Source organism: Emys orbicularis, chromosome 1 (genome assembly GCF_028017835.1).
Source record: "Emys orbicularis isolate rEmyOrb1 chromosome 1, rEmyOrb1.hap1, whole genome shotgun sequence".
In the NCBI taxonomy this organism is placed as follows: domain Eukaryota; kingdom Metazoa; phylum Chordata; order Testudines; family Emydidae; genus Emys; species Emys orbicularis.
The window spans coordinates 145,245,816-145,270,262 of NC_088683.1; the positions used below are offsets into that span (position 1 = coordinate 145,245,816).

The following is a 24,447-nucleotide window of genomic DNA, read 5'->3' on the forward strand; positions in this document are numbered from 1 at the left end:
CTCCACTGCTGCCAGCCCCACCCGCACACACACCTGTCTCATAGTAATCATAGACTTTCACCACCGCTGGCTTCAGGCTCTGCACGGGGAAGTCCTGTTCCACCGCGAAGGAGAAGCTCTGAGTCACGTTGCTCACCTGAGAAGGAAACAGATGAGGCTCAGGAAGCTCTGAGCCACTTCACCCTCTCCTTCCACATCTCCTCCCCCCATTGGTGCCCCCCATGATCCTGCAGGTCCAGCATCTGCCCCCCTTGGCTGCAGGGCCTGGCAGGGATTCAGGCCCTGAGGGAGGTGGGATAAGCCCTGCCCAACCCCAGGGTATGAGCCGCCGTCCCTGTTACCAGTAGGTGGGGGGAGATCAGGGCCCTGGCTCTGTGTTGGGGAAGTGCTGAAGGGAAACACTGGGCAGGAATACATGGGTTTGTCTTTCCCAGCTGAGGCTTGGGAGATCCCCTCCCCCGGGCACTTCTATTGGGAGTACATTGGGGGTGACTCTCCTTGGCCCATCCCGGCCCCATGCAGCCACTCACCTGCTCCATGTAGAGCAGCACGTGGTTGGTGCTCAGTTCTGTGCGGTGGATGTGGTGATGTCCTTCCAGTTGCCAGCAGGCAAGGGAGAGAAGCAGGATGTTACTGAGCTCCCCTTCGAACCACCCCACAGCCCTAAGCAATGGGATGCTTTCACAAATTCATGGAGTCCAAGCCCAGAAGGACCATTGTGATCATGTAATCTCACCTCCTGTATAACCATGGATGTAGTTTGGGGACACTGGGGGGTGTTGTCCCCCCAAACTGCAATCCTTAGGCAGGTGTGGAATTTGTCCCCCCGCCCACATGCGCAGCCCCATTGCCCTGACTGGAGCTGCCCCCACCCCCTGCCACAAATACAGAAGTCAAATTACGCCTATGTGTGTAACACAGGCCAGAGAACTTCCCCAAAAGAATTCCTAGAGCAGATCTTTTAGACAAAGACAAACATCCAATCTCGATTTAAAAATGGTCAGCGATGGAGAACCACCGGGACCTCTTTCCCCTGATGCTGTCAGGGAAGAGGCGGAGTATGTGTCCCCACCCAATTGGTGGACTGAGGTGTAAAGTGCACCTGAGGGGCTGGACCACAATCAAAGGCAGCACCAACTCCAGTATACCCAGCCTCAGTCAAACAGACCTAATAGTTCTTCCTCATTCTCTAGGTCTTAGACTGGCTAACACTGTCTGCAATGCCGAGGTCATTGCACAAGGTCTCCATAAGCCCAGGCTGGAGTCAGACATGGAAGGAGCTGCTGTCTACACTGCAGATCCTGCAGCTGGGAAATCTGCAGGTGAAAGGCTGATCTGAACTGGCCCCTGTGACAGAAGTGGGGTGGGGACTCTCAGACCCTTCAGGATTCCAGTGGAAAAGAAGAGATGGGGTCAGAGAGACAGAAGACATGGGGGGCCCTACTGCTGGAGATGAGACCAGGCTGCACCCATAATATGAGGGGTCAGGAATTGGAGCCCACTGGGGGCCAGATACCTCTCAGGTGGGGCTGAAGGCAAGGGGCTCTGGGGGGGCTATAGCCCATACACAAAACAGGCTGTTACCTTCCTCACTGATGACTTCACAGGGATGAATCCTGACAGCATCTTAACATCAACAATGACCATGTTGGAGACGGGGCGTTTCCCTGTATAACTGGGAGACCAAGCAGGAAATGAAACAAGGTTTAATACATCTCAGCACAGAGCTGATGCACCTCAACTCTGATTGGCACAGGTGCACGCTCCCCCGATCTGTAGCATCTCCCACCCCACTTGCTTGTCCATGTGCAATCTCCTGGAGTGACCCATCCCCAGTCGTAGGGCTCAAAGGCGCTGACTCCATGGGTGCTCCAGGGCTGGAGCATCCACAGAAAAAAAGTGATGGGTGCTTAGCACCAACCGGCAGCCCCCCTATCAGCGCCTCTCCCTCTCCCCAGTGCCTCCTGCCCTGAAGCGTCCAGGAGGAGCTGCGGAGAGGGGGTGGAGCAAGGGTGGGGCGCGCTTGGGGGAGGAGATGGAATGGGGTGGGAAGAGGCGGGCGGGGGCGTGATGGGGGTGGGAAGAGGCAGAGCAGTAGTGGGGCCTTCAGGGAAGGGGTGGAATGGGGGCAGAGCCTGGGGGGGGAGCACCCCTTGGCACATTAGAAAGTCGGCACCTAAGCTAGGGCTGCTCCAGAAGGCCTGGGCCTGTGAGGGGAGTTACCTGATGTTTATGGCAATGCTAAAAGTCCTGTGGACCTGGGGGCTCTCACACGTCTCGGGGACCGTGTACACCTCCAGCGCGAATGGTGCCTCTTCCGGCTTGGGGAGCACGTTGTACCTCAGGCTGGTCTGGAAGAGAATGCACAGTTCTATGTGAGCCTGTGCGTATCTCCTCTCTGCTTATCTCCTCTGCCTCCTTCTCCCGGTCCATCTCATTCCCTCCTTTGTCTTCTCTTTCTCCTTCCTCCTCTCACTAGCTCCCCATTCCCTAACTCTGGACATGCTCTCTCCTCACACCTTTTCCTATTTTCTCATCCTTATCCCCATCTCTTTCTCCCTTCCCTCCCCTACCCATCCCACCTCACCCTGCCATCTCCAGGATGAGCCAGGCGCCCTCAGCAGCAGCCTGTCCCTCTCCCCCTGCCCCTGGGCCCCTCACCTGCACGTAGACACATCCTTCTCCTGTCACCCCCATGCTGTAGTCCCCTGGCACCTCTGGCAGTGCCATACGCTGGAGCAGCAGACGGTTCGTGTGACCCATCTGGAACTGGGTCTGAAAGTTCCCTGTGGATTGCAGGGTCACTGTGGATGCTCCTCCACTCTTGGTGTAAGTAGAGGCTCCGTATCGGGACAGGGCCTGGAGTGCCACCACTGTGTCCTGCCAGTCAAGAGATGGGCCCAGGCGCCCAAGGGAATGAATGAGCCATTTCTATGGGCCTGGAGCCCCTACCCCACCGGCTCCTCCCACACAGCACCGCCCTGCTCAGAAAGGTCGGCTTTTCCCATTTCCATCCATTCTCTACCCATCACTCCCACAAGCCATTCACCTATTCCCTGGGCCCAGATCCTCCAAGGTATTTAAGCATCTTTCTCCCACTGAAAGCAGCCAAGTGTCTAAGTACCTTTGGGAACGTAGGCCTTGGGAATTCTGACACTCCACTACAGGGAGCTGAGGGAAGAAGCCACCCACCCTCCCGTGAAGGAGCAACCTGAAGGGACAGCTGACAGGGCAGACAGATAACAGAGGCAGATGCACCCACGTACATCAGCAGCAGGAAAACAGAATTGCAACCCTACTGTGTTAACCAAATCCCTCCGTGAAGTAGTCTTCCAAAGGGAAACACTTCATGCACTGTCTTCAAGAGGGATGTGTTTTGGGCTGCCTTTAATCAGGTGGCACTTTCTGGTTCTACATAACTCGGGATGGTGCCCCCACCCCACCTAGGGTGGCCAGATGAGAGGAAGAAAATATCGGGACACATAGGGCGGGGGGGTCGCCGGCAGAGCAAAAAAAAAAAGCGGAGCAGGACGCGGGACAAACACCTAAATATAGGGACAGTCCCGATTTTATCGGGACGTCTGGTCACCCTAGTTCCACCAAGGTGTGTCTGGCAGTGGCTAGCTGCTGCTGCTTCTCTGGGGAGTCCTCAGCTCCCGAGCTGGATTGGCTGGGCTGGATGGGGTCAGTGCTGGGGGGAGCTGAGGAAAGCGTCATGTTGGTGGATGCTCAGGGCGACAAGTCTGCCCTCTGTACACAAGAGCATCACTTGTCCAGTCTCCTGCCTCATTAGCCCACTAAGGCCTATGGGGATCTGATGTAGCCATGCTCCATGCTGTGACTATTCCATGATCTAACCCCCTCAGAAACAGAGGTTCTCTAAACCCTGCAGCGAGGGCACTGTCGCCCCCTCCCACTCCCCAGAAGGAGTCTGTCTCTGTTCCAATGCTGGGTTATTCGTTCTTCTCTGGCAACCTGATATATATATCTCCTGCCTCCCCCTCCTGCCCTGGGTGTCTGAGGCCGGGGATGGGAACAGCTCACCTGGGTGGAGGAAAACCCCCCTTGGGATTCTGCTGCTTGCTGATCCACTTTGCAATTTGAGCTGCTAATGACAGGTCTTCTTGGGATGGTGCCGGCCGCTTGGGGAGGTAAGCGAGGAGCACGTAGGACGTCATCTCCACCTCAGCGGAGGGAGCACGGGGGTGATAGAACGGGAGATCAGCCTCTGGCTGCTTCCCGGGCCTCTGCCAGTGAACGGAGCCATCTGCAGTGGGAGAAGGGAGAGGGAGGAGAAAAGGAAATGTTTATTACCAAATATCTGGTTTTTGCCAAGAGGGTTACTGACATACTGTCACTGAGGATGGAGAATGGAGTCCCAACCCTTGCTGGGCATGTCAATACAAAGCATAAAGGTATTAAATAATCCCTCTAGTGGGTCGATACAGTCCAGATGTGGAAACTCTCAGTGTCTAATTAGGTTGCTGCACCTGTGCCTGTGTCTCCCACATTTTATGAAGTCAGATCCCAGGAATGGCCAGTGCCAGGGTTTTTAAGGCTCATTGATCTAAAATGTGTGAAGAGGCTAAATAATCCCGACCTGCCGCAGTACAGACTGAAGTTTATAGCAATAACAATCAAATCCTTCTCCTGCCAGGCTACATAGGGCCAGTGGACCGGGATGCAGAAGAAGAGCCCATAAACAGGTCTCACCCTCTTTCACAGCTTCCTTATCAAGCGAGTCCAGCAGTGCCCTGTGCTTCGCCTCCTTCCCTGCCAGGGTGAAGGCGTAGGCCGTCAGTGCCTTTGTGTACACGTGGCTTCCTCCCTGCTCCATGGCTGTTTCCAGGCAGAATAAAGCACTACGGACCACAGAGTGCTGCGGGGAGCATAGAGGGGAAATAATCAGTGTTTGCAGTGTGACGATATGAGCTAGGCTTTGGGCACTGCCTGTGCAGGCTGTCATCTCATGGCCACAGAGCACAGATGGATTTAAATAAGAGGTGCAGTGGATCTAATATAACACAGATGCTGGTGATGGGATGAGTGACTGTTTGACACCAGTCACTTGCATGGTCCCAGTGAACTCAGACTCTTGTAGTAATTTGGTCACCCCATTACTGTGGGCCACTGAGCACAGAAATATGGCTTAAATGTGTCTAGCTGAGACAGCCTCAGCAGTTACAAAAATCACATTCCTGCCTTCCATGGTGTAGCCATGTTAGATACAAGGCCTTCACAATTTGGAGAAATTAAGGTAATCTGAGGTGTTTAGGGCTATTTATTGAATTTTAACCAAGAAAACATGTGGAAGGCAAATGAAGCAGACTCTGCCATGGATAGCAATGGGCCAACAGCTGTCAACTAGTATATAATCCCTCCCAGTCATTCATCCAATGAAAAGCATGACTAGATGTTAGGATATAGATATTCAGGCCTGTCTGTAAAGGCCTATACTTTAAGAATTTAGGTGTATTCTTATCACTTAGCTAGTTATAGAGGTATAAAAGAAAGAATCAAAATCACTGTCTGTCTGTGTAAGGGCCTTTTCTTACAGTGACAGTCTGAAGCTCTGTTCTTAGGCTAAGGCCTTCAGCTAAGCAGCAGAGGCAGCCATAAACTGGGAAATGTACGGTCACATCCTTACATTCCAAACTAGTCACATTGAAATAAGGTGCTATTGGGCTGTTAGGAATACAATTCTGTCCTGATATTCCTATCACCTCCAGAGAAAGGGAAGAGCCTAGAAAATGTAAAAGGAAACTTTGTTTGATAGCATCCTGTCTGGCAAGAACTCACTTATCAATAGCTGGGATGTGAAATCCTCATCTCTTTGTTATTCTATAGTCTCCACTTCCCTATTGTTTGTCTGTATAATCTCAGTTTGGTTCTGTGATTGTTTCTGTCTGCTGTATAATTAATTTTGTTGGGTGTAAACCAATTAAGATGGTGGGATATAATTGGTTAAATAACCATGTTACAATATGTTAGGATAAGTAGATAGCTCAGTGGTTTGAGCATTGGCCTACTAAACCCAGGGTTATGAGTTTGATCCTGGAGAGGGCCACTTAGGGATCTAGGGTAAAATCAGTACTTGGTCCTGCTAGTGAAGGCAGGGGGCTGGACTCGATGGTCCTTTCTAGCTCTATGAGCTAGGTATATCTCCATATATTTTATTTATATTATTGGTTAGTTAAATTTCAGTAAAATGATTGGTTAAGGTATAGCTAAGCAGAACTCAAGTTTTACTATATAGTCTGCAGTCAATCAGGAAGTAAGGGGGGGGATGGGAACAGGGACTGGGGGTGGGGGAATTAGAATCATGTTTCGCTGGCTGGGAATGGGAACAGGGAATGGGAACAGGGACACAGGCAAGGCTCTGTGGTGTCAGAGCTGGGAAGCGGGACACTGAAGAAGGAAACTGGAATCATGCTTGCTGGAAGTTTACCCCAATAAACATCAAATTGTTTGCACCTTTGGACTTCGGGTATTGCTGCTCTCTGTTCATGCGAGAAGGACCAGGGAAGTGAGAGGGTGAAGGAATAAGCCCCCTAACACTAGACCCCTAGTACATTTACAGAGACTATATAAAACAAACAGGAATAATGAAGAAGGGAGTAGCCACGCTGTCAGGCTGAAAAGCTTCCATCAGTCAGACCCATCTGAGCTGCAGCCAGACACACAGGAGACAGTGACCGAACACTACAGCTCTTTTGACATGAATTTGGGATTCTTTTTTTCCATTGTGCATATTAAAAAAAAACAAATAAATAAAGAGCCAATCAAAGAAGCAGAGCTCGGCCAGAACCAGTACTGCACACCCAGATGCTTCTGAGGCCTGGGGACCATCTCATTCTGGAGCCAGAGCCAAAGCCTTTCCAGACTGGTTTTTTTCCTCCTTTCCTTAGAGGTCCCTTTATCAGGGCAGCAGGCTGCCACTATCAGGACTCGGATGGGTATAGGGAGTGGGGGAGAGGGGAGGCTGCTGACCCAGGGGAACTCATGAAGGGGACTTTGTGCGTGTGGATACGTACAGTGATGGGCAGAGGAATCTCTAGCAGCGCGATGGTGATGTAGGCAGAGAGCGTGACCTCATCGTCCACCCCGCCCTGCAGGGAACCACAGAGAGAGACACATTAAACCCACGCAGCACCTAAAGCCTTTCCCCGCTGGGCCCTCTACATACTACATCCTCATGCCCTTTATCTGCCCACTCTTGCCATGCCCCATGATAGCTCTCACAAATGGGTATGTCTACACTGCAGCGGAGAACGTGAGACATGCACACACCAGCTCCGCCCAAGCTGGTACACTAACAAAGGCAGTGTGGCCATGGGTGGCAGCTCTGGCTAGCTGCCCAAATACAGTCATGCTCAAGCTTGGAGTATGTACTTGGGCAACTAGCCTGAGCTGCCATGGCCACACTGCTATTTTCGTGGCTGTCTACCTGTGCTGGGAAGTACACTCCCAGCTGCCGTGTAGACACACTCGGCGTTTCTGTCCCCATTTACCTCCCATGGTAGTTACCATGTATCTGCCCCCTCCTTTCTCCTCCCCATAGTAAGTCCCACATACAGTACAGTATCTGCCCATCCGTATCTCCAGGGTAGTTCCCAGGCCCATGTCATCCCCTGCTCCTCCCACCCTGACCCCATGTGCTGAAGTGTCTGAGCTGTTCCCATGCGGAGTTGTAGCTCTCTCCATGTCACTGAAGTCCTGTATGGGTCCCATGGGAAGCCAGCTGGGCAGATACGTCACCTTTATGGCATTGTTCAGGAGCGTCCCGGAGCTGCGGAAGCAGCCGTTTTCCTTCTGCTTGCCAGCGAGCCAGGCCAGGGCATCCTGGATGTGCTTCTCCTCGATGAAGATGTGAGAGCGGGCCTGCGCGAAGGACTTGAGGACGAAGGCCGTCAGCCTGCGACAGAGTGCGGACAGCGGTGAGAGCTCCCTCCCATGCCCTGTGCTCGCTGGAGGGGATGGGGTCCTGGGGCATCGCCAGCCTGAGGGGAAGCAGCAAGGGCCAGAGAGCTGGTGGCCATGGGGCAGAGAGCATGAATACATTGCCTCCACCTTCACCCACCTCCACAGTCTCCTTCACACTGATTTCAGGATCCAGTTCAAGCTCTCTCTTCCTGTTTATAAAATCCTCCCTGGACACAACCAGTCTCTCAAACTTAGGAGCCCTCTTCATGCTAAATACAGCTCTTATAGCAGAGGGTCGCAGGGTTGCAAATGTTGAATCTATATTTAAACAGGGCTCCATGGGAGTTCCAAGGAGTTATACACCAGTTTGCCTGTACTTAGTAAACTAGTCAAAATGACAATTAAAAATAGCATAATAAAAGATTCAGAAGATCATGATCTGATGGGGTCTAAGCAGCATGGCTTCTGCAAAGGAAAATTGTGTCTCACTAATCTCTTAGAATTCCCTGAACATGTCAGTAAAGTGCTGAATGAAAGAGAATTGATTGACATAATTTCTTCAGTAGTCTCTTATGACAGACCTTCTCAAAAGCCTTTTGGAAAGTCTAAATGAATTGAATAATCATGGGATGAGGGTCAAAGTGTTGTCATGGATCAGAAATTGGTTCAGGGACAGAAAACAAAGATTAGAATTAAATGATCAATTCCATCATAGCACAAGGCTAACAGTGGGGTGCTGCAAGGTTCAGTACTAGGACTGGTGTTGTTTAATATACCTATTAATGATCTTGATAATGGGCGATCGATGGCATAGCAATTCCTATGGTCCTATCTAGCACCAGGTTGCTCTCTACCTCTAACCCAGTTCCACCACTACGGGTATGAGAGTCTCCCCTCTGCAGCTCCCTGTCTGGAACAGCCTCCCCTGGATCTCTTCATCTTTTTTCAAAAATGATCTGAAACCATCCCATCCCCTTTGCCTCTTCAGTTCTCTCTCACCTCAGGGCCAGTGGGAACAGGTGCTTATTATACACAGCAGGCTGATGAAGCCTATTCCCTTTGGTGTGATATGCCAAGGGACTGTGAAAGCTCCAGCAAGCCCTCAGGCCTTTAACAGCATCACCAGTTGACTAAAATTTAACACTTCCTTTATAACTATATAACAGAGGAGGTTTAGGGGAGGCCTGACTGGCAAGAAATCTCACCAGGTATTCCCCGGCTGCCTGTAATGCTCCCCAAATGTGCTGTAAGAGCCATCCAGGTGCTTGTAATTCAGCTGCCTCTGATAACCTGAAATGGAAAGTTAAAGCAGGATTTATACATCAGAAAAAAAACAGTAGGGGGTGAGAGAGCAGCTCACCAGCTCAGCCAGTAAAGGGGCTCCTAGGCCTGATGTGTACTAGCCAGCACTGGTACACAAACATACACGTCTCCATCCCACGAGCTAGTCAGCAGAGGGAACTGACATAAAACACAAGGGCAGCACCATCGTATTCCAGTAGGGGGAGTACCACACAGTCTGGTTAGCTAGAGCACCCAGGCTGAGAAGCCATTTCACCTGGCTACTGTGTGCAGCATTTCCACACTATAGCGGTGACTCATAGGATGGACACAGCAGCCAGTAGCTCTCGTGGGGCAATGAGTGCGCGTAGCCGTAGTGCTCAGACAACTGACAAGAGTGTGTCGAATGGGGACCCCACTCCCCAGATACACAACCCAGTCCCTCTGTCCTCAGCTGAGGGAAGTTCTGTCTGCAGGTCAGGCAGAAACAGAAAGCTCCCAGCACAACCTTGGAAGGGAGCAAGTGAAGAAAGAAAAGCCCCGTCCCTCCTCACCACTGACTAAGTATCCAATGGCCTTGGATTTGGTCTCCTCGCTCAGCTGCCCCGTTTTATTCAGATAGTCCAGGACGTAGATGTTGGGGGCAAACAGGACCATGTTCTGCTCCCTGCAGCCGAAGGGCATCTGGAGGAGCTGCTGCAGGTTCTGCATGGCTGTGCCCAGGATATCGCCTGGGGATGGAGACACAGGGAGTCAGTGTCGCACAGAGGTGGCCTGCGGAGGCAGAGTGCACCGTAGAGCACAGGCAGTAACAGGTGAGAGAGAAGGACAGAGAGAAAAACAGGACAGAGCCATACCCTGAAAGAGGAAACACAGAGAGAGAGAATGGGGAGAAGGAAGGGTAGGAAGATGTCTGGGGTAGGAATAGGGATACTTAGACAGAAAGGCCAACACACAGGGAGACTGATAAAGGGAGGTCAGGGAAAGGAGAACAGGAACAGGAAAAGAGACAAGAAGAGATGAATGGAGAGATGATGGAGACACTGATGAAGGGAGTGAGTAGCTGACCAGGTGGAAAGGCTGGCACAGCAGGCAGACAAGGAGCAGTGGCCGCAGCTGCCAGGGCAGGTCCTTTCTGAGTTGCTGCACTCACCCAGCACTGTCACATGGTCTGGCTGAGCCCTGCACCACGTTCACTGGAAGCTTCAGGGAAATCTTCCCTGCTTCTGAATTTCCTGAGGGAAAAAATCAGACAGATAGGATGCAATAAAATGCCCCCATGCTCAGCAGTGAATGGGTCCCAGAGCAGAACCTGGAATGCTGCCTTCCACCCGCCCCCTGCATGGGGAACCCCTGCTTTCAGCAGCTCCATTCCTCCTAGCTGGATAGTGAGACGCCCAACTGTCCCCTCTGGCTTGGGGTCCTGTGACCCATGGGAAACACTCCGCTCTTTCTATGGAGTGAGGTGCACCACCTGGCCCGATGGGAAACTGCAGTCTCCAGTTCTTTGGCCCTTCCTGTTTGCTGGCAATTGGCAGATGGTAGAATCCAGTTTGTAATTTCACTCTATAGAATAAGAGATTAGAGATGGAAAAGTCCCATTAAACCCCTTTAAGCCCATCCTCCAGGGACTTGGGCCAGGATTGCTCATGCAGTCTATTCTCCGGGGCTTTGTCAAGCCCTAGATCTCAATGTTCCAAGCAATGTCCTCATGATTAGGAAATGTGTCTCGTCTCTCCACACAGAAAAATCCCCACCATTGCTTAGTCGCTATCCTGACACCCCAAGTTCTCACTGCACCCTCAAGAGTCTCCCAAATAATCCCACTCCCTCCTTGGGGCTGTCACTCTTCATCCGCTGGCAAAAGACATAGATGAAGAAGGAGCAGAGAGGTCCTTACCATTTGCACAGAGCAGAGAGTTTAAGGTTGCTTCCGTCTCAATCCCTTCAGGCTTGGGAGGGGAAGGAAAATGAGAAAGGTGAGAAGCTGCAGACAGACTGAGCATCTGGCATCAGGAACAAAGTCTGTGTGAGGACAGGGCGGGGAATCTTCAGAAAGGGACAGAGAGGCAGCAGGAAAGGTGGGGAGAAGAGAGAGTTCGACAAAATTGGAGAGACAATGAATGAAGACAGAGAGAAATGTAAAGGGCCAAGTGGGTGAATCAGAGGAAGAGGGAGATTTGCAAATTTCCATGGACTGATGCTTGTAGATTCCTAAAATAATAATTGGTTAGAATAAAATAAAAACCAGCTACTAATAAGTTATTGTCTCTTCACACCTAAGGGAAGAATAGTGCAGCTCTATTGCATGGGTTACTAGTTACCTGAAGCACACTGTGCAAGATGGTACCTTAATGCCCCTATAACAGAGAGGACATGCACTATGTGTCATTGCTAACATCAGGTGATGCGATAAGTTAAAGACAACTTACTACATGGTGGAATATGAGCAATTCTACATACTGTAATGCTGCAGATTTTCTCTTTCCATTAAAGGACAGCAATAGGGTATATGGATAATAGGAAGGGACAATATTACACATTATTATAACTGGTGTTACTGTGGGTATCGTGAAATGTCATTAGTTATCGTTGCTTTTTTATGACACTCGGAGAGGCTATGCAGCTTTATGTATCATTTGTTACTGATTATAGATGCTGTATAATGAGCTATTGCTTTCCTGCAAAGGTGAGGGTATGCAGCATTACCCTGTGCTATTTCATTTCACTGGGTAACAATGTCAGCAACCATTGCTGCCCTAGGAAAGAGAGAGGTTATGCAATGTTACCATGTTATGCTTATTTGGCACACTATGCAATGTTTTTTCTGTAAGGGAATATACAGTATTATATCCTATAGTGGGTGGGATTTTCCAAAGCACACCTAATTCCCCTAGGTGCTTTGAATCTCCCACACGTGTGCTTCTGTTAGGCTATGTAGCAAGTTGTCACAGCTTCCCTGTAACAGAGGAGGCATGGACAGTTATAGTGTCACACTCTATATACGTTATTACTGTTTTCCTATCCTACACCGAGCATTATAGCGCGGCTTATTGCCTACGTCACACTGTGTGAAAACTTACCACTTCTCTATACCGCAGGGACTAAGCAGCCCACATACCTCCACTAACAGCTGTTTGATCACTGTATCGTTCTGCCCTGTCTCAGGGAGCACTGCTACCTCGTTCCCACAGGGCAGCTCCGTCTTCAGGGCCTCTGCACTCACAGAGAAATTCACATTACCTGAAACAAAGAGAGATAAGTGTTCTGCCAGGCACTGCAGCTACAGGAGTGTCAATGTCATTTCCATGGTGCTCCACTCTTCAGCACCATTGATTACATGGAAACCTCTCTGTAAAGAGAGAGCTCATGTCACATCTCATGTAGGCCTGGTCTACACTACAAAGTTAGATTGATGCAAGGCAGCTCATGTCAATCTAGTTGTGCATGTGTCTATATTTCAGTTTGGTTCCTACAGACGTAAGTGCCCTGTTGCATCAACTTAATAACATCGCCACCCTGAGCGGCATAGAGCCAAGTTTGATGTCCTTAGGTCAATGCAGTGATAGTGTAAATACTCCACTGCTTATGTTGACTGTTAGTGTCCTCCAGCTGCTGTCCCACAATGCCCCACGCTGACTGCTCTGGTCACCATTGTGAACTCTGCTGGCCAGGGGTCACAGAAACCAGAAGCCTCTCTCCCCCCCTTCCCCCTCCCCCACCCTTTGAAGCCCTGCAAATTTTTGAAATTCCTTTACTTGGGTACACCTAGCAACTCTCTCTTGTGGAGTGCAACTGCTCAGCTGACATGCCAGCTACGCACTCCAGACATGCTTCTGCCTGGAACAGACAGGAGATATTGGAGCTTTTGGGCTTGTGGGGAGAAGAGGTTGTGCAGGCACAGCTCTGAACCAGGCATAGAAACATGGCTATCTAGGAGCAGATATTATGCAAGTGAACAATGCCAGCGCCCCTTCCAATGACCAAAAGGACATTCAACTGTCATTCTGCACCTGCTGAGCCTCTAGTTGAAATATTCCTTGGTGCTGTTGAGGTGGCCGGTGTATGGCTTCATGAGACAGGGGAGCAAGGGTTAGGTTGGGTCGCCCAGGATCACAACTGGCATTTCAACATTGCCACTGGTAATCCACCAGTCAGGAAAGAAGGTCCCTGCTTGCAGCTTTCTGAACAGTTCTGTGTTCTTAAAGACGCGAATGTCATGCATCTTCCCTGACTAGTCAACACTGATGTCAGTGATCCACTAACACTTGAATAACCACAGAAAAGTAGCCTCTTTTGTTGATGTACCCTGAGGCAAGGTGGTCTGGTGCCGAAAGAGGGATATGTGTGCCATCTATCACCCCACCGCAGTCTGGGAACCCCATTGCTGCAAATCCATCCACTATGTCCTGCACACTGCTGAGAATCACAGTTCTGCATAGCAGGGGGCGATCAATGGCTTTTCATACTTGCATGACAACAGCCCCTGCGGTGAATTTCTTGACTCCAAAGTGATTTTCAACTGACTGATAGCAATTGGGCATAGCACATTTCTACAGTGTGATCGTCGCTTGCTTCTCCACTGTTAGTGCACCTCTCATTTTGACGAGTGGCAGTGGAATACCTATCCATGGTGCACCGATACAAGCACTCCTGGTAAGTACGCGTATCTCTGACATAAGGAGCCAAGTATGCATGCATACAAGTAATGTGCTAACTGTGGCAGCTGTATGCTGATGTAACTTGAGTCGACATAAGTTTGTAGTGTAGACATGGTAGTAGTACCTTAGACCATGCCTGCACTGGGTTTTTCACACAGATGCAGCTGCACCAGAGCAAACCCTGGGAACAGCCTTGCTTCACTGGTGTGAAAAGTGACTCACCCCAGTGAAGCAGGACTGTTCTAAGGGTTTGCTCTGGTGCAGCTACATCTGTGTGAAAAACCCCAGTGCAGGCACGGTCTAAGACAGGGATTCTCACCACAAATTATTTGGTGGCCTCAGAGTACAGCCACCAACTCTTGTAGGTGGCTACTCTGACACTTTCATTTCAAACCAGGGCATGTGGCACTAGTGCAAGTCACAGATTACACCAGTTAGTGTGTTTACACTAAGAGTTTGTTCTGGTGCTGCTACATCAGTGACATCAGCAGCTACATCACTAGTGCACTACAATAGTGCAAAAAAAACAAAACAAAAAACAGTGCAGACAAGACATGAGGATCACTCTGCAGCAGCCTTCCCAGTCCTGGCAGGAATTGGGCAAGACGGATAGGAGTGCAGGGAGTAATGGCTCCGATTTCTGGCTGAGGATGATGGCCTCTGTTACACAGGACTAAAGGGTCATTATAGCCCCTTCAGGCCTTAGAATCTATGAATCTATGATTCTATCCATAGAGCCCTGGCTGAGTCAAGCAAACAGTTAATGCTCCCGTTTAGCCCATCAGGGCCATGAGGGGAAGAAATAATTAAATTCTCCATCAGATCCACAAATTACTTAACAGGGTCAGCACCACTTATTCCAGATGTGCTCACCTGAGATGTTTCCCAGGAAACGGTTTTAGCCTAATGACAGTGAATGGCAGTGACAACTGCTGAATCAGGATAGTATTTGAAAAAATTCTGCTCCTTGGGGACGCAATTGGCTAGAACCAAGGAGTTAAGTGGAGGGTAGTCAGGAGTTTATTAAGGGCATGTCTACACTACAAAATTAAGTAGACCTAAAGTAGGTCAACGTGCAGCCACGGCAGTAATTAAATCGCTTTTGAATGTCCACACTATGATCCTTGTATCGGCAGTGCGCGTCCACACTAACAGTGCCTGCATTGATGCAGCGAGCAGTGCACTCTGGGTAAGTATTGCACTGTGCAACTCACCACCATCTAGCACAGGGTATTTTGGGAAGGGTTTGCAATGCATCATGGGGGCAAAAAAGTCATGCAGGAGTGATTGGGAACATGGTTTCAACATCCCATGATGCAGTTTTCTCCATCCCATAATAATATCTGCATCCCATAATGTTTTGCACCTCTTTTCAAAAACACTGCAAACCTGCGCATCCGCCATCTCTGTGGGAAGCATGGATCCTGCAGAGCTCTGCACTATTGTGGTGAGCATTGTGAACATAACACGCCTGATCCCACAGAATTTCCGGAGCTTCAAGAGGAGCACTGGGGAATATGACAATTCCTTGCAGGCTAGCTTGTCGTGCACCATGGAAAGAAACAATTCAAGGTTGTTGTTGGCAGTGATGGAGCAGCTGCAGATGGTGGCATGCTGGTTCTGGGCCTGAGAAACAAGCACTGACTGGTGGGATCACATCATTTTTCAGGTATGGGATGACAAGCAATGGCTGCAGAACTTGTGGATGTGCAAGGTCACTTTTCTGGAACTGTGTGCAGAGCTCACCCCAGACCTCCGGCACATTGACACCAAAATGAGAGCTGCACAGACAGTGGAGAAGTGAGTGGCGATCGCTGTGTGAAAGCTTGCAACACCAGATTGCTACCAATCAGTTGGGAATCAATTTGGAGTGGGAAATCCACCGTGGGAAGTTGCTGTCATCCAAGTGTGCAGGGCCATTAATCGTTTCCTGCTACATAAGACTATGACTCTCAGCAGTGTGCCAGACATAGTAGATGGTTTTGCAGTGGTGGGGTTCCTGGGCTGCAGTGAGACAACGGATGGCACACATATCCCTATTTTGGCACCAGACCACCTTGCCAGAGTACATCAAAAGAAAGGGGTACTTTTCTATGGTAATGCAAGCTATGGTGGATCACTGGGAAAGTTTTACCAACATCAACACGGGATGGTCAGAGAAGGTGCATGACACATGCAAAAAGCTGCAAGCAGGGACTCTCTTTCCAGAACAGAGGATTACCAATGGGGATTTTGAAATGCCAATAGTGATCCTGGGAGATCCAGCCTACACTTTACTCCCCTGGCTCATGAAGCCATACACTGGCTACCTCTATAGCAGCAAGGAGTGCTTCAACCACAGGCTCAGCAGGTGCAGAATGATAGTTGAATGTGCCTTTGGCCACTTGAAAAGCCGCTGGTGCTCTCTACTCATGAGTTTAGACCTCAGTGAAAAAAATATCCCCATAGTTATAGGTGATTGCTGTGCACTTCATATCTGTGAAGCAAAGAGGGAGACATTTCCACTGGGATGAAGGGCAGAGGTGGAATGGCTGTCTGCTCATTTTGAGCAGCCAGATACCAGGGCTATAATAAGAGCTCAGTGGGGAGCTAGACACGTCACGGAGGCTTTGAGAAATGCTAAGCTCTGATTCATTACTAACAAAGCTGCCAAATGAAGAATGAAAGAAGAAACAAAGATCAAATAAAGGAGAAAAGTAATGAATCTCATTGTCACACTTGTATTTGTATTCAGTGGCGAGATGATCTCAAACCACAAAGCTGTATCCAGATCTGAGCTGGATTTCAGATACCTCAGAGTTCAAAGCTCTTTTGGATCAGTGGATTGGCTTCATGCCTGTCTCTAAATCAGCACAGGATTTTACAACAATTTAAGTTCTTTCAGATGGGCTCTTCTCTTAGTCAGGATGGCCATTTAACCAGGACTTTAAGTTTTCCATGGGGTATCTCAACTAAATGGTTTCTCCACTATGTGATATGGGCAGGTATGAAGCAGGTGGGTGATAATTGTATCTCAGGCTTCCAGTCTCATCACAAATCACCCTCATTCTGGATGACTGTCCTGGCCCAAGTGAGAACCAAGGACTATAACCTGCTTTTCTTGCTGAAAGAAGAGACCCAGCCAGCTCTCATCTTTCACTGGTGTGTTAGAGAGCAGTATGTTGATGGAGGTCCTCACTGTACAGACAGTGTCTTTTGAATGGAGGGGTCCAACAGCTGAAAACCATCTAGGGTTCTCTGACTTGTCTGAGGAGGAGCTTATCACTCCCCAACCAAGGATGGGAGTAAAACACCCCAAAGAAGGGTCTTGGGGAAGTTGAATCCCCTACCAACAGATTTTTGAGCTACCAGGTCCCTGCCCCCTGAGATTTCTGTGCCACTCCATCTGGCCCCTAAAGATATCAGAGCTAGAATGCTTCTTACCCAGAGATATTGGGGTCACAGCCCAGGACACCGTTTTTCTTCCATTCACGCAGAGACAATAAGAGTCCTCTTCCTTCTCCACAGGGGTAGCTCGGAAGTCGGCAGATGAAGCCAGTGAGATGCTGACCTGTCAATTGTCCAGAGAGGTGTCATCGGGGAGGGGGCCAGGGAAATTAGTAGTAACTAGAGATGCAGACAGTACGGCAGATGGGATGTGCAGAGAATTGGGCAGAACAGGGTTTGTGGTACTATAAGGGACAGAGAGGGTTGAGGGAACACATGGGTTTAGAAGTGTAGATGGTTACAGGGGTGTAGAGATTTGGAGTTACAGGGGTTTGGGGTGCTTGGGAGTTACAGGAGCATAGAGGCTTGGGTGCACAGGTGTTTGGGGAGGACAGGGGCTGCAGGGAGACCGAGGGCTAAAAAGAGCTACAGACACAGGAGTTTGTGAAGCAGAGAAGTGTGGCCTGTGGGTTTGGTTGCACGGGGATGGTGTGAGTGTCTCTTACCCTGATGCAGCGGGTCAGGTAATTGAAGACAGTGGCCTTTAGCGTGAAGGCCTCGCCACGCACCACGGAGTAGGGCAGGGTGAGCTCCACGAAGAAGGGTTGGAAGGCTCTGAGGGACACGGTTCGGGACAGGCCAAAGCCAGTGTCACTTGAGGTGCAGAATGCATTAGCTTTCCATTCTGTGATGGTATCAGGGATTGTCAAGGGCAATTCAGCACTTCTGTTGGAGCTGGTGACAAAAAGAAAGATAGGATCGTGATCACAGCCTGGTCAGACACTGAAGGAAAACCCAAGTGTTCCAGGGAGTGATGTGGGGAACTCAGTAGATAATGCTCTCCCCTCTGAGTCCACACTGAGCTCAATGCTCGAGTATGATGCAGTGCTTCAGGGAGTGATGTGGGGACTCAGTAGGGGGTGCTCTCCCCTCTGAATTAGCACTGAGCCCATTGTACTGGGAGATGTTGTGCCAGAGGAGGTGCTGTCTTTCAGATAACACATACAGCTGATATTTTGACAACTTGTGATAATTAAAGACCCCACAACCCTTTTAAGAAGAAGAGGGGGGCTCACCCTGGGTCATTACAATGCAAATGCTTAGATTCCCCCTGCAATTTCAATTGGAAATGGGGCTCTTTTTCACTTTCCTTTCTAGATGTTTGTGCAGTGTTCTTCTGCACTGTAAACATCTGCCATTGGGGAACAGCCCGCAGGTGGCTGAGTGATTTCTGCATACACAGAGTTTGAAAAGCACTTTGGGATGATGAAAGAGGCTCAGTAACCATCAGGAATTCATATTATCATCACAAAAAATAAGGGAATGTTAAAACAGCAACAACCAGCTATTCACGTCAAAGGCACTAAATCCCAAATCCATGTCTCTGGGAAATACTTTCGAACTGTCTCCACCGCTGCTGGAAGGGTCTCAGCCATGACAGGGTAACCTGAGTCCAGTACCCTTGCATGTCCTGGGTGGTGTGAGTATAACTGATTAACATAGATATAATGCATCAATACCAGCCTGATGCTTCCATCTCTGAGGGTAGGTCAACACTGCAGCTGGAGGTGTAATTTCCAGCTTGGGTAGATGTATGTACACTACACTACCTGTGATCAAGCTAGTGTGCTAAAAATAGAAGTGTAGCAGTGAGGGCATGACAGGCTAGCCTCCCAAGTACATACGTAGGGTCCCAACCCCCCATCCGTACTGCAACAGCTACACTTCTCTTTTTAGCGCACTAGCTCTTGATCAAAGCTAGCACGTGTGTGTCTGTCAGACCTGGAAATTACACCTCCCACTGCAATTTAGACACACCCTGGAACACTTTCCCCTCCAGCTACACTGGTGCAATCAGACACCCAAATCGGTTGTGGTGGGTAGGGTGGGAATGGAAAGTTCCATGTCTGAAGCATGTTTGAGGGGTCACATCATGACTCCAGCATGTCATTTTCTGCTCCACCATCACTGCGAAGCCCCCAGCCTTTCAAAGGATCGGCCTTAGAGCTGGTCACAACAATTTTCTCAAAGATTTTATTTTGACTCAATGGAAATTCTCATAAAAAAACTGTTTCCATCAACAGTTTCTGGGGGGGCGGGGTTTTTTCGAAAACTGAAAAAAAAAAACAACACTTTTTTTATTTTGGATGAAAATTTTAAAAATCCACCAAAAATATGTTTAAAAAAATTATTTTCTCATTTTTCCTTATTTTTTCGTGTGTGGAAAATAGCCATTTTTTTGCTCACCTGTGTATTAGTATTGTTAAACTAGGCATTAGAGTTATAAAAATGTGTTCAGTGTTTAGACTTTACGGAATCCTTGTAAGCAGCTGCAGCCATTAATCTCACTTATAATATCTGTATCCCATGTTCGAAGGTAATATTTAGTGTGTGCTCTGTAACTGTGACTCACCAGACAGAAAAGAAGCATCAACGAGTGTGAAATACCAGTCTGACACAAAAGAAGGCCCATCAACACCAGACAAACCATTGTGGAACATCAGTTGATTGTTCCCCTCCACCAAGAAGAGGAGACGGGCCACTGAATTACTCCCAATGACTGAATTTGCAACTCAGAGAAGGGGCAAAGGGATAAAAAGCCCTAATAAGGAGGAACTGTATTTTTTATGCTGCTTGGAGTCTGAGGGGCAAGGATCACACAAGCAAAAGATCCCCAATGCTTGGCCTGGGTTAGCCCTAAAGGTTATATAGATATTGCTTATCATAGAAGCTACTATTACCATTTGAACAGGACTGGACTAGCAAGAGGTTGCAGGGCAGGACTCAGGGGCATCGGCAGAGCTGTGTGGGGAGCCCAGGTCTGGACTAGCAGGGGGGCTGCAAGGCAGTACTGAGGGGCATCGGCAGAGCTGTGTGGGGAGCCCAGGACTGGACTAGCAAGAGGTTGCAGGGCAGGACTCAGGGGCATCGGCAGAGCTGTGTGGGGAGCCCAGGTCTGGACTAGCAGGGGGGCTGCAAGGCAGTACTGAGGGGCACCGGCAGAGCTGTGTGGGGAGCCCAGGACTGGAATAGCAGAGGCATCAGAGTTTCTGCCTACAATATGTTTAACTAGCCAGATCTATTGGCACCTCACCACTATTTATTTATTTGGATTTATAATACACACAAAACCCCACCAATCCAGTGCTCTAGGCTCTTTGCCATACATTGAAAATGCACCTCTGAAAATCAGATATACACCAATTAAGCATCTCTCCTGCTGGTGGGAAATGTTCAAATCAGTCACCAAGCAACAAGAGCCCAGGTGTTTCCAGACTACCCACCACGCCAAAAAAACCCACTGACTCTATGATAGTGGCAAACAATCCTTTTTTATTTTATTTTATTTTTTTTGCCCCCTGTACAGCTATGGCATAAGAGTTAAGAAAATCTTTGTATTGGAATTGGTCAGCTTCAACCTCTCTAATGTCTGGTGGCGGAGGCAGTCCAGAGCAGTGGTCAAATGTGGGCAGATGATGGAGCAGCTGGGAGGTTGATCAATATCAGAGGCAGCCTGGGGCAGTGGTCAGAGTTTTCTCAGGGGTCAGTAGCTGGAAGCTCCAATCCAAGGGGTCAGGTCAGTGCATCAGGGAGGCCAGACCAGGCAAGGCAGCAAGGCAGGGTCAGGCGAGGCTGTCTAGGAAGCAATCATCAGGCAATGATCTGTTGCTCAGACAGCTTCCTCTTCCTGGTGGGGCCTTTAAATAGCCCAGGTACGAGTGCTGCCTGTCCATCCAATTGGAGGACCGGGACATGGGTGCTGTGGGTTTGTAGGCCATTAGCACTAAAGCTGTTGGTCAGGGGCAGCAGCTAAGGATACCACCTAAAGACCTGGATTCACTATCAGGGTCTAACAACCTGGGGTCTATTGGTGCCATAACGTGCCAGTGGCAGAAGACCCAGGCTGAAGCTGACTAATTCCATCATCAAGATTTCTCCCTCCCACTTCAATTGTCCCTAATCATCCATAAACCATGGTTGTGACCCTGACTGACCAGGTGCCAGCTCATGCCAGAGCCCCCGGCCAATTCACCTGTGAGTGAGTATAGATCAAAGTGATTGCTAAATGTATCAGAGTGTATGTGGTGTTTCAACTTCATGAAAATGAGTAGGATGTTACTTGCTTTGTTTTCACTTATCTGTATCCTGTTATAATGTAGTAGCAAACATTTACATTGTGTAAACCCTGTAACTAAATAACCCATCAATCAAGAAAGAAGCCTTGTGCAATGCAAATGAAGAACTTTAACAGAAAAGTGCAGATTTCAAAGCAAGTGGTCATTATGTGTGATGATCAGAGGTCAAACACTCTAAATGCATTCCTCACTCTGTCATCAAAGGAAAAACCCACGTGGGTAGTAACCCTGTCAGCTTGTTTTTGGTGAGAAGAATCTATAAGTATGGATTCAAGGAAAGATCCTGCAACTCTGAACTGTTTGGACTCTTACAGGGAAGTGTACCAGATGCGAAGCGGAGATCCCCAGATGCGAAGCGGAGAGACAATCTGGGTACCCTGAAAAGACTTGGGAAACTGGCAGTTTATTACATCACTGCCACCATTTGGAATTACAGACTGTGACTCATCTATGCATATATTTTACCTGCTTTAACCTCTCAATAACTCTAATTTCCTTTTCTTAGCTAATAAACCTTCAGTTAGTTTACTATAGAATTGGCTACCAGCATTATCTTTGGTGTAAGATCTAGGGGTAAGTGACTAGTCTCTTGGGACTGAAAGCCTTCTAAAATGTGAGCTGATTTTTGTATAAGTGACTTTTTATCACAAAGTTCAGTTTGTCTGGGTGGCAAGATAGACTGGAGAATCTAAGGGGATTGTCTGTGACTCCATGGTAAGATTGATATAGTGATCCAGGAGTTAACATTTGTCCCTGGCTTGGTGAAATCTAACTATAGAATACACCACCAGTTTGGGGTGTTGCCCTGTTTTCTGACAATCTGCCCTGAGGTAGACAGCCATGGTTGTGAGCCACTCCAGACAGCGTGACAATGATGACTCTGTAGAAAGCTGTGCTTGGGAAACTCTCTACTGATGCCTGAGGATGGAAGATCATTGTAAAGTCTTAGCGAGCTACTCACAGATTTGTCTGCCAGCAGCATAATATTCTCCCTCAGAACTCCCAGAAACAATTTGGTTCCATTAACCTCCAAGGGTGAGGCTATCAAAGCAGGCCCCTCACTCTGTCAGGAGAAGTGTGCCCCAACTTCAAACTTCAGGATGGAGTGGTCACCTCATGATGTGGGAAAAACTTCCAAATGCTCAATCCACAACCCCAGTCCCAACACTAGAGCTAGCATGCGGCCAGCTATGAGCAACAGCGTTCACCCCAAAACACAGATGCGCTCTCTGCTCAGAACAGAATGCTTGTGAGGCCTTTGGCCTTTACCAGTTCTCCTGAGTGCTTGTGCTGATATCCCGGCTTCACTGTGAAATCCTTCAGAACTTCTGTAACCCCAAGCAACTTGAGGGAACTGGAGGCAATAATGTGGCTTTCTCACCTTGGAGTTTGTGAAGACCTTTAAACCCATTTCCTGTAGGGAAAAACCCAACACACATTTTGTTATTTATTTCGGTTGAGGTTGAAATTCCAGAACTGACACCAGTATTAGGGAGACAAGTTGGGTGAGGTAATATCTTTTATTGGACCAACTCCTGTTGGTGGGAGAGACAAGCTTTTGAGTTTACACCAACTGGCTCAATAAAAGATATTACCTCACTCACCTGGTCTGGGACCGACATGGCTACAACACCACTGCATACACCAGTATTAGGGGTTTAATGAGCAAGGAGGAAACCTGGACACTTTTCCTTGATGGGATATGGAGCCTATTACCCACAGATAAGGCTATGATTTAGTCATGGAGGTCACAGCAGTCACGGATTCCATGACTTTACCGGCCCTCCGTGATTTCTACACTTCAGGAGGTGGAGGCAGGACTGTGTGACCCTGCCCTGCAGCTGGGACTGGCTGCAACCAGGACCCTGCAGCCCCAGCCCTGTGGCGTCCAGGCTTGGCGAGGGCTGCAGCCGGGTCTGTGTGCCCCAGCCTTGTGGTTTCTGCTGGGGGCTGCAGCCAGGGCCATGCACCCCTGCCGGGCGGCTGCAACAGGGGCCACGTGCCCCCCTTGCAGCTTCCCAGGGCCATCCGCCCCGCCAAACTCTCCCCCTCCTTGCTGCAGCCAGGGCTTGGTGGGAGCTGCAATAGGGGCCGCACACTCCTGTCCCGCAGCTGCGGCCAGCTCCAGAGCGGGGGCTGTGTGCCCCCCATGGCTGCACCCCCACTGCAGCCCCTGGGACTCCATTCCCCCTCCTACTTAGCCCTGCGCCCCCCCCGTTATTTTTAGTAAAGTCACGGACAGGTCACGGGCTCTGTGAATTTTTCCTTATTGCCCGTGACCTGTCCGTGTCTTTTACTAAAAATAACCGTGGCGAAATCTTAGCCTTATCCATAGAGCACAGGGTGACACTCAGTCTCAGGTCTGGGAAACTGGATGGCTCAAAGGGATAAGGGATTAGGATACAGGGTCCTTTTATCTCTAGGGCACTGGTTCCAATTTCCAATCCAACCCCAGGTCAGAGGTCTGAGTGAATCAGGGAATGGAATACAGAGTCTTATCTCTAGATGTCTGGTTCCAATCTAGTTCCAGCTCAGAGGGCATTCGTTAGTCTTGGGGGATGGTAAGGGCACATGGATTATTTTGTTTCTAGTTCACCAGTTCCAGTCTAGTCTCAAATCAGCACTGAATCCAAGGCGTTCCTATATACTGGTCATTCATTGCTATGTGAAATGAGCTGGTGAGTATTAGGCCAGTTCTTAGTGGCTCAGGTGCCCCCCTTTTCAAAGAACACCTTCACCATAAGCACTAACACGCCCCTTTTTAGCAGCCGTGGAAGAGAGATCAAGGATTGAAAAGCCCATGAAGACAGCATTTGCCTCACCCTAGAGGTGCTCATACCTGATCTTTCCAGGTCAAAGCTGAAGCACATTGATGAGGGACAGTGCATGGTGGAAGCTTGCACCGCCATTGTACTTGCTCCAGATATAGCTCCGTGATCAGCACTCCAGAGCAGCTAGCCCTGCACCACATGCCACTCACAGCAGGTTTAAATGTCCTCATCTCCCCACAGCCACAAGGA

The 24,447-nt window shown here is 49.2% G+C and overlaps 1 pseudogene; it reads right to left on the reverse strand.

Moving 5' to 3' along the window:
* Positions 1 to 24,447, reverse strand: part of LOC135887013 (alpha-2-macroglobulin-like) — a 30,469-nt pseudogene that overhangs the window by 1,345 nt on the left and 4,677 nt on the right.